The following is a 9,476-nucleotide window of genomic DNA, read 5'->3' as shown; positions in this document are numbered from 1 at the left end:
TGTTATAATTTGTTGCTATTATTTTTATAGTTTAACATATTGCAACCCCACCCACTTTTTGATTGAGTGGATTATAAGAACTGTAAACTAAATAAATAACTTACACCATGCATGCGTGAGACTGATTGTCTTTGTTTTCTCAAAGCTATAAGCGTAGACTGGGAAGTAAACAAAAAGCACCTTCCAGAAGACAACAGCAAATCATTTCTGTCCTTTGACAAGAAAACAACATGGATTTGTGCATAAAATCAAGAGGAATCAAACTGGACTCAACACATACAACAAAAACAATGCAAAATATTTATTTATGAAAAAATAAATAAAATATATTTATATTTTAAAATATATCTACATGCTATTAAACCTCTCATGTCTTAACCTTAACCTGGACAAAATGGTGCATTATAGGGTAGATCACGGTGTCGTCACGTGACCTATCATGACGTTTTCCCCTTTGCTAAACTGGGCGTGGGCGTGGCCAGTGCATGTTGCATCCAGCCCACGGCCTGTGAGTTTGACAGCCCTGGGTTAACACATAGAATACATCTGGAACCCATGACTCCTGTGGAATTGAAATTTGGCAAATTTTATAAAACATTTTATTGCATAAAAATTATCATACAGTATTTTGTGATAATACCAAATGTCATAAAACATTTCCTGTGGTCAACTCCTGATGTCTGACTGTGCTATACAGTTCAACACAGGCTACTTTCAAGGCAAATATGTCTTTGAATATCTCCCTCAATTTTTAGATTTTTTTCAGGTACATTAGAAGCTCTGCCTTTGTTGAAAGCACTGAGGAATCTGGTAAAGAAATATCTCTGAGATAAAAGGTAACAGTTGTCTAGTTTTAAAATTAAATTCTTAATACACCATAACACAATCTAACAAGATAAATTCATGACATCCTTATAAATTAAAAAAAAAATACAAAATCAACATATATAGACCTTATGTATTAAACCTCTGAGAAACTTAACACACGTTCTTTATGTAAATACCACAGTTCTTTGAGGAAAGTATTGGCTCTGTAAATTACGTTGACATTACTGTGTCATTCCAATATTTCCTATGTTTCTTTGAAACAGGAAACAAGCAAAAAAAAACAACCCAAAAGTTGATCCTTTACAGGATGGCCAGGTACCCAATTTATTCTCACCCAGAACATCATTACAATGGATTGTTACCAAAATTGAGCAACATCATTATTTATTTTACATGGCATTCGTGTAAATAAAGGGCACACATGACTTGCACTTAAAACACCAATTTTCCCATTAATCCTATCCCCCTGGCAAAACGTGGAATTAAAATTTACCCTTTTGACACTAATAACATGTTCATGTCATCAGTCACAACCTCTTCATCCCAAATATTTCTTATCCACAAGAAAGTAGCTTGGTTGCTTCTTCTTGTGAGCAGAGTGGCAGTTTAGACTGGGTTCAGCATCACAACCAGGTCTTTGCTGCTAATCAGTTCTTGTTTAATTCTCAGGAGCAGATTGGCCTCTACTGCATTCATCTCTAGTCTGAGTAGTACTGAGAAGTGTGCTTAATTCTAATCTGCCAAAAGAGAAAATAATTGGATTTATAGATCATAATAAACTGTAAGTGCTCTGCTTGATTTCAGCTAAGCATGAATTGTGAACACCAGCTTATGACTTGTTCAGCTAACCAAGGTTAAAACAAATAGTGGCTTCAGAAGAAATTTGAGCCCTGCCTTTCTTATTTTATAGGATGGGTAACACAAGACTAAACATTACAACCGTCAGTCTTGTCTTATTTTCCTCTCAGTACAGACTTATAGAAATAAGGTAGAATGGATCTCTTAATATCTCTTTCTCTTCTGTTAGGTCAGGTGCAGGTGACCAAGTAAGAGAAGGCAGGAACTTCATTGTTGCGATATCACCCAATGATCCAATGATACCATACCTGCCAGGTAACATGTGTAAAGCTATGATTGGTCAACATAGGTATTACCTTATATGGTCAGTATGCCTTATATGGTCAGTTTCCTTATATGGTCAAATATGCAAATACATAGCCTTATATGGTCAAATGTACCCAAAAGGAATGTTTCCTCATACACCCTAAACCCCACCCTAAACTTGCACAATAAAAGAGAGGGGCAAAGTTTGCTCTGGGCTTCCTCTCCCAAGAACATGCCTTTGTGTCCTTGTCATCATTGCCTCTGCGAGAGAAGCCCGTCCGGGCAGTCGGTCCGGGTGTGGGCTACCAGCTGACTCCTCATCCCTGCAGTGGGACCAGCAACGCATCAACTGGTGACCCCGACGTGATCGCTTCCACGTCCCCTTCACAACGCTCCTTTTCTAGGGAGGCGTCGCCTGACTCCTGTACTACGACCTGGGCAACGGTAAAGCGCATTCGTAGTATGGGCTCCCCACTTTCCAAAGTTCTGTCCAAGCATGTGGATGAACTTCATTTTTAGTCAGGAAGGCCAATGCTCTGCAAAGAACTAATGGCATGACAGTCTTTCCTCTTTCAAGGAAAGCTATAATATCTTTCCTCCTCTATCTTCAAAAACATTGCCCAGCTTACTCCGAGGATGGCACTCTTAAACGCTCCACATGGGAGAAAATTGGGAAATGGATCCATCAACCTCCTCGGGCAGCGCCACATATTCTCTGTACCTGGAGAGCGCTCATGGCTGCGATTGATATTTTTATCCTTCTTCTGATTCAACTTGAATCAACAAGATTCCCTCCTCCTTCTCCTTCAAATCCCCCCTGCTCTTTCAGCAGCTTCTTTGCCTAATCCCCCTGCTCTTTCAGCAGCTTCTTTGTCTAATCCCCACCTCCTCTTCCAGCAGAGACTTCACCCATCTACTCTTTGTCTCCAAACGCCCCCCCCCCTCCCTCCTCCCCTTCAACAAAAGCCTTACATTCCTCGCATTCCTCTCCCCCTCTTCCCCCCTCCCCTCCCTACAGCCTTTCAGCCTCAAAATCTTCCCTTACAAAACCTGACTCCTTCCCCTCTAATACCCCTCCCCCTTGCTTCGTAACACCTTTCAGGAAGCTTTAGCTAATGGGAAGATTAATGCAGAAGATCTTTCTTGCTTCCCCATGATCCTTCAAGCCCCAGTGGCAGGAGGCAATCCAGTTGCTCAGTATGCCCCCATGGAATGGAATCTTATGAAAGATCTTAAATCTGCCACCACCAACTACGGTCTAAAGTCACCCTATGTGCGTGCCATGCTGGAGAATATCTCTAACAACCATAATATTCTCTTTTCTGAATGGCAAACGATGGCTTCAATGCTCCTGACATCTTCCCAACTTGCCGCTTGGCACAATGCTTCCCCCTCCACACAAACAGCTTTTTCTGTTCTGCTTTCAACTGCTATCATCCCAAACTCCTCTTTGATCATGGAAGGGGTGGTCGCTGCCCCCTTTCTTTATGACTCATCCGCTCTTAATTGCCTCTCTCTCAGAGGATAAAGATCTTTTTCATTTCCTGTTAACACTATAGTAGCCACTCTTGTTATTGCAACCCTTTCCCCTCTATTCCATGCCCTCAAGGGCTTGATCGCATCATCCCCAACTGTCTGCTATCTTTGGCTATCTTACCCACACCAGCTCTTCTCACAGCTATTCTCTTCCAAACAGCCCCAAAACAAAGAAGCTGTGCATCATCGAATGGCTTCACCTCCCTCACACTCCTAGCCATCACAGTTTTCACTGATGGCTCTAAAACAATTAAGATGCCTCAACCTTCCCCTCTATTAGCAGGGGAAAGTCATAGTTATTTTCATCAAAACAAAAAGGCTCTGGTTAAACAATTTGGCATTTCTCTGCAGTTTGCAAGCAAAAACGCTTCCTCAAGGGATTAATCCCAGGGCATAGAGGCTTGTGAGACATGGCAAATGGATGTCACTCAATTCTCACCTTTTGCCCCTTGAAATACCTTCACGTGTCTATTGACACCTATTCAGGGTTCATCATGGTCACCCTCAAAGGGAGAAACGTCAAAGCACGTTATCAATCATTGTATTCGGACCTTCGTAGTACTGGGACCGCCAAAAAATCTAAAAACAGATAATGCACCAGCCTATATCAGCTCTCAATTCTCTGAGTTCTGCTATCACTGGTCCATTATCCACAAGTTTGGGATTGCCTACAATAGCCAGGGGCAAGCTATTGTTGAAAGGGCTGATCAAACCTTAAAATTGGCATTGCAACGATACATGGGGTCAAAAGGCCTTAAAGGCCCCCTAGCCTCCCAGTATTACAAAATGTGTTAAATGTTTGTCTGTATACGCTTAACTTCCTCAATCTCACTGGCACCCTCCCCTGTCTGCTGCGCCTCGACACTTTACTAAACCACCTGTTCCCACTTCGAGACCACTTGTCTATCATAGACAGTTACCTGATCCTGCGTGGAAAGGACCTGCCGAATTGATCACCTGGGGTCGAGGCCACGCAGCGGTCCAGCTTCCTGACAGAACTCTTTGGGTTCCTGCAAGGTGTGTCCGCCCATATCACCGCCCACAACCAGCGGAGCCATCATCCGAAAAAGATGACAGCACTCCTCTTCTTCCTGCTTGGCTGTTCGTTTCGCTGGACTGATGGGACATCCACCAGCCTTAACGCCCACAAACCACACAACATCACATGGGTCATCAAGGACGCTTATGGGCAAATACTCAATTCTACAACTAATTACACCATGATTTCTTCCTATTTCCCCAAATTACATTTTGACTTTGCTGAAATGATTATGTATTATTGACAAAAAAATCATTTTGTATTCAGGTACAATTGTTTCCCAAAATTGATGTATATAACTCAGAAGATTTTGTTTCTTTACTAGAACCTAGACAATATAACCTTAGGGCAAAAAGAGAAGTAGTAACTGCTTTGATGCTAGCTGTACTGCTGGGATTGGGGCTTCTGGGACGGCCACAGGTATAGCTGGCCTTGTTACTTCTGATCAGCATCTTCGCCAGTTAAGTGCCACCATAGATGAAGATCTTAGAAGGGTCGAAAAATCCATTCTTGCCTTGCAAACTTCTCTTACCTCTTTATCTGAGGTGGTCTTACAAAACCGCAGAGGCCTAGACCTCTTGTTTTTGAAACAAGGGGGACTATGTGCTGCTCTTAAAGAAGAGTGTTGTTTCTATGCTGATAGCTCAGGAGTTGTCCTAGATTCCATGAAAGAACTAGACACCAGATTAAAAGAAAGAGAAAGGGAGCGAGCTTCACAACATACTTGGTATCAAGGACTATTTAACCTTTCCCCATGGTTAACAACATTGTTATCTGCTATAGCTGGTCCACTTATCCTTCTCTTGTTGGCATGTACCATTGGACCATGTGTGATAGGTAAATTCTTAGAAATCCTTAAAAGAAAATTTGGCCAAATTGATTCGGATTTATACTCAAAACAAAAACAAATTAATGCGCTAATAGAGAAAAAGGCCCTCTTGCAATTCTCCTCAGATTCCGATAACTCTGATAACGAGTTCACCAAAGATGCTGCCAAAGGGGAACCACGAATTCTCATGAACCTATGACAGGATGAGTCGGAGGACCTAGACTGGACATAACAGTGAGGATAGTGAGTAAATAGCCCTAAAAATAAAATAAAAACAGAGGAGATGTTGCGATATCACCCAATGATCCAATGATACCATACCTGCCAGGTAACATGTGTAAAGCTATGATTGGTCAACATAGGTATTACCTTATATGGTCAGTATGCCTTATATGGTCAGTTTCCTTATATGGTCAAATATGCAAATACATAGCCTTATATGGTCAAATGTACCCAAAAGGAATGTTTCCTCATACACCCTAAACCCCACCCTAAACTTGCACAATAAAAGAGAGGGGCAAAGTTTGCTCTGGGCTTCCTCTCCCAAGAACATGCCTTTGTGTCCTTGTCATCATTGCCTCTGCGAGAGAAGCCCGTCCGGGCAGTCGGTCCGGGCGTGGGCTACCAGCTGACTCCTCATCCCTGCAGTGGGACCAGCAACGCATCACTTCATCCTCCGTCTTTTTCTCAGTCTCTAAATTAGAGATCCATCTAAAACCACAAACAATCACTGATCACATTTGTGGCCATAGATAAAATTATAAACATGATTGGAGAAGATACCATTGCAATGTGATGATCAGATCTAAATGGATCCTTATGGATTTACAAAGATCCTAATATGAAGTATTGAAAGCATATTATTTTTGAAACAAACTGTGGGAATAGAATAGAATAGAATAGAATAGAATAGAATAGAATAGAATAGAATAGAATAGAATAGAATAGAATAGAACAGAATACTTTTATTGGCCAAGTATGATTGGACACACAAGGAATCAGTCTTGGTGTAAATGCTCTCAGTATACATAAAGAAAAGATACATTCGTTAAGAATTAAGAATCATAATGTACAACACTTAATGACAGTCATAGGGTACATCAACAATCAAACCATACGTCCCAGTTTGGTTATCAACTATTGAAGCTTTTTCTTATCCTATAACATATAAGAAGGAACAAACAGTTAGATATGGGGAAATATTGGATGAAAAGAGTGAACTTAAAATGATGCAAAATTTAGAAGAACAAGGTGTAAAGATGAATTGGTTTTCATATGCGCAAATACACTCAAGGTATCTTAAAGATTCTAAAACAGAGGGATTTTATGATAAATTGATTGACTTAGATAGGATTTTGACAGGTACTGATGAAAAAGTGATCAAAAAATTATATAGTTATTTGCTGGAAATTAAACTAGAGGAAGAACAAGTTAAAGAAACGATGATTGCTTGGGGGAAGAATTTTGGATATGGGATTGATTTAGAGAAATGGCAAACATTGTGGTCTCAAAATTATAAAATGACAATGTCAACAGCATATAAAGAAAATTTGTATAAGATGTTTTACAGGTGGCATTTTCCCCCGACAAGAATAGCAAGAATGTTCAAGAATAAATCTGAAAAGTGCTGGAAATGTCATCAGATACCTGGTTCATATTACTATATGTGGTGGACTTGTGAGGACGCTAGAAAATATTGGACTAGAATTCGCATATGGTTGGAAAAAATGACAAAGAAACATATAGATTTGAAACCAGAGATTTTTTTTATTGGGAATCTTACCTGATACATATAATAAAAATTTGAAGTATTTGATTGTAAATGTATTAACAGTGGCTAGGATTGTATTTGCTAAAAATTGGAAGAGTGAGAAAATACCATCAGAGGAAGAAATTATTAAGAAAATATTGGAATGTGCTGAAATGAGTAGATTGACATTTGAAATTAGAGAACAAGAAGATAAACAATTCTATGAAGTTTGGGACCTTTTCTATCAATGGCTAGATAATGAAATATAATAATAGAACATTTAGAAACTTAGGATATAATGAATATATACTTCTTTTTTCTTTTTTTTTCTTCTTTCTTTGATACTATCCTTATAAAATTTTATTAAGATAGACTTGGTATGACTTTATGATTTGTTGTAAAATAAATTAAGTAAATTATAGTTATCTATAGTTAAAGTATGAATTAACAAAATTATAGTCAAATGATTGTTTAGTAATGATATCAGGCTATATAATTGTTGATTGATAATATGAGCTATTATGTAATATAATTACAATGGAGACTATGAAATGGATGCACAAAAAAAGTGGTAAACCAACTGATACACTGTCTGCAAATTTATGAAGGAGGATGATGCTTTTATGTTTTATGTTTCATGTTTTATGTGTTTTTGTTCATTGTTAAAGTCAATAAAACTTTTTTTTCAAAAAACAACAACAACAATCAAATCATACTAGGAAACAGTCAATATAAATCGTAAGGATACAAGCGACAAAGTTACAGTCCTAAAATCACAAGTGGGAGGGGATAGGTGATAAGGAGTGATGAGAAAATTAACAGTAATAGTAGTGTACACTTTGTAAATAGTTGAACAATGTTGAGGGAATTATTTGTTTAGCAGAGTGATGGCTTTCGGGAAAAAAACTGTTCTTGTGTCTAGTTGTTCTGGTGTGCAGTGCTCTATAGCATCGTTTTGAGGGAAGGAGTTGAAACAGTTTATGTTTGGGATGTGAGGAGTCTGTAAATATTTTCACAACCCTCTTTTTGACTGTGCAGCATACAGGTGCTCGGTTGAAGGCAGGTGGGTAGTAACTGTTTTTTCTGCAGTCCTAATTATCCTCTGAAGTCTGTGTCTGTCCTGTTGGGTTGCAGAACCAAACCAGACAGTTATAGAGGTGCAGATGACAGACTCAATAATTCCTCTGTAGAATAATAATAATCTGCATAATAATCTATGCAGGTTCACAGGAAATGCTAAATCCTGATGGTTTGGATTATTTAGATTAGAATGTAATGTGAAGTTATTCAATTGTGTTTTACTCACTACCTATGCATTAGTCTGTTATTCCTCCTTCACTATGCTATTTGAATCTTTGCTAGAGAATTAATTGTGAATCCAGGTCTTGAATCAATGCTATTATGCTGTGGTATTGTATGGACAACTGATGGTCCTGATTCAATTCCTAAATCTAATTATGATAGTTGGGATACAGGAGTCCTCAATTTACAACCACAACTGAGCCCAAAATTTCCATTGCTAAGTGAGACCAGTTGTTAAGTGAGTTTTCCCCCATTTTACAACTCCTCTTGCCACTGTTTGAAATGAACTGTAGCAGTTGTTAAGTCAGTAACACAGCTGTTAAGTGAAACTGGCTTCCCCATTGACTTTGCTTATCAGAAGGTTATAAAAAGTGTTCACATCACTTCTGGACACTGCACTTATCATAAATAACAAGTCAGCTGCCAAGCAGTTGAACTTTGATGACATGACTCTGAGGATCCTGCAAAGGTTGTAAGCCCGAAAACAGCCACAAGTCCCTTTTTTTCAGCACTGCTATAACTTTGATCACTTAAACTAATTGCTGTAAGTAGAAGACTACCTATAAAAAGAGTCGGATTTGTGATGTTACTGCTCATTCATGTTTAAAAAAAAAAAGAATCATGCAAAAAGTAAGATCAACTTTTTAAAAAACATTTAGACCTTCCTCCACCTTTCTTCCCCCCCCCCTCCAGCTCTTATTTAATTCGACCGTTAAATGAGCGCAATCCTTCATTCTTCATTTAAATCGAGGTTTGTCTTTCTATTTCCTTACTCACCACCCAGCAGTTAATGTTCATTCAGAATTCCCCGGGGTGCTTTCTGGTGAGTAACGAAGAAGTTGCTTACACGCTGTCTGGAGTTAAGTTTACTTGCTCTCCGATTGTAACTTTCCCGTCGCCGAGGCGAAGTGCGGGGCTTCCCGTTTTCCATGTCCATCCCGAGCGACTGCCGCTCCGAAACAGGAGCAGAAGTTGCGGCGTTTTTTGTTTTGCAGCGGCACAACGGGACATGTCGTTATTTCGTCCGAGGAAGGGAAGGGCTGGGTCTTTCAGGTTCAAACTTCAAACAGGTTCCTGCTCCGCTCTTT

At 39.3% G+C, this 9,476-nt stretch overlaps 1 long non-coding RNA gene across 1 annotated transcript; it reads right to left on the bottom strand.

The window, feature by feature from the left end:
- Positions 1-279: 279 nt before the first annotated feature.
- Positions 280-9,438, bottom strand: LOC148127798 (uncharacterized). The gene is made up of 2 exons (XR_015740043.1): positions 9,166-9,438; positions 280-1,565 (listed from the first exon to the last, which is right to left on the bottom strand). It is a non-coding gene; the product is annotated as an uncharacterized LOC148127798 (long non-coding RNA).
- Positions 9,439-9,476: the final 38 nt, after the last annotated feature.

Source organism: Pseudonaja textilis, chromosome 1, assembly GCF_049901715.1.
Source record: "Pseudonaja textilis isolate UNSWEBS1 chromosome 1, rPseTex1.2, whole genome shotgun sequence".
Classification (NCBI taxonomy): domain Eukaryota; kingdom Metazoa; phylum Chordata; class Lepidosauria; order Squamata; family Elapidae; genus Pseudonaja; species Pseudonaja textilis.
This window is presented reverse-complemented; position numbering and strand designations above follow the sequence as displayed.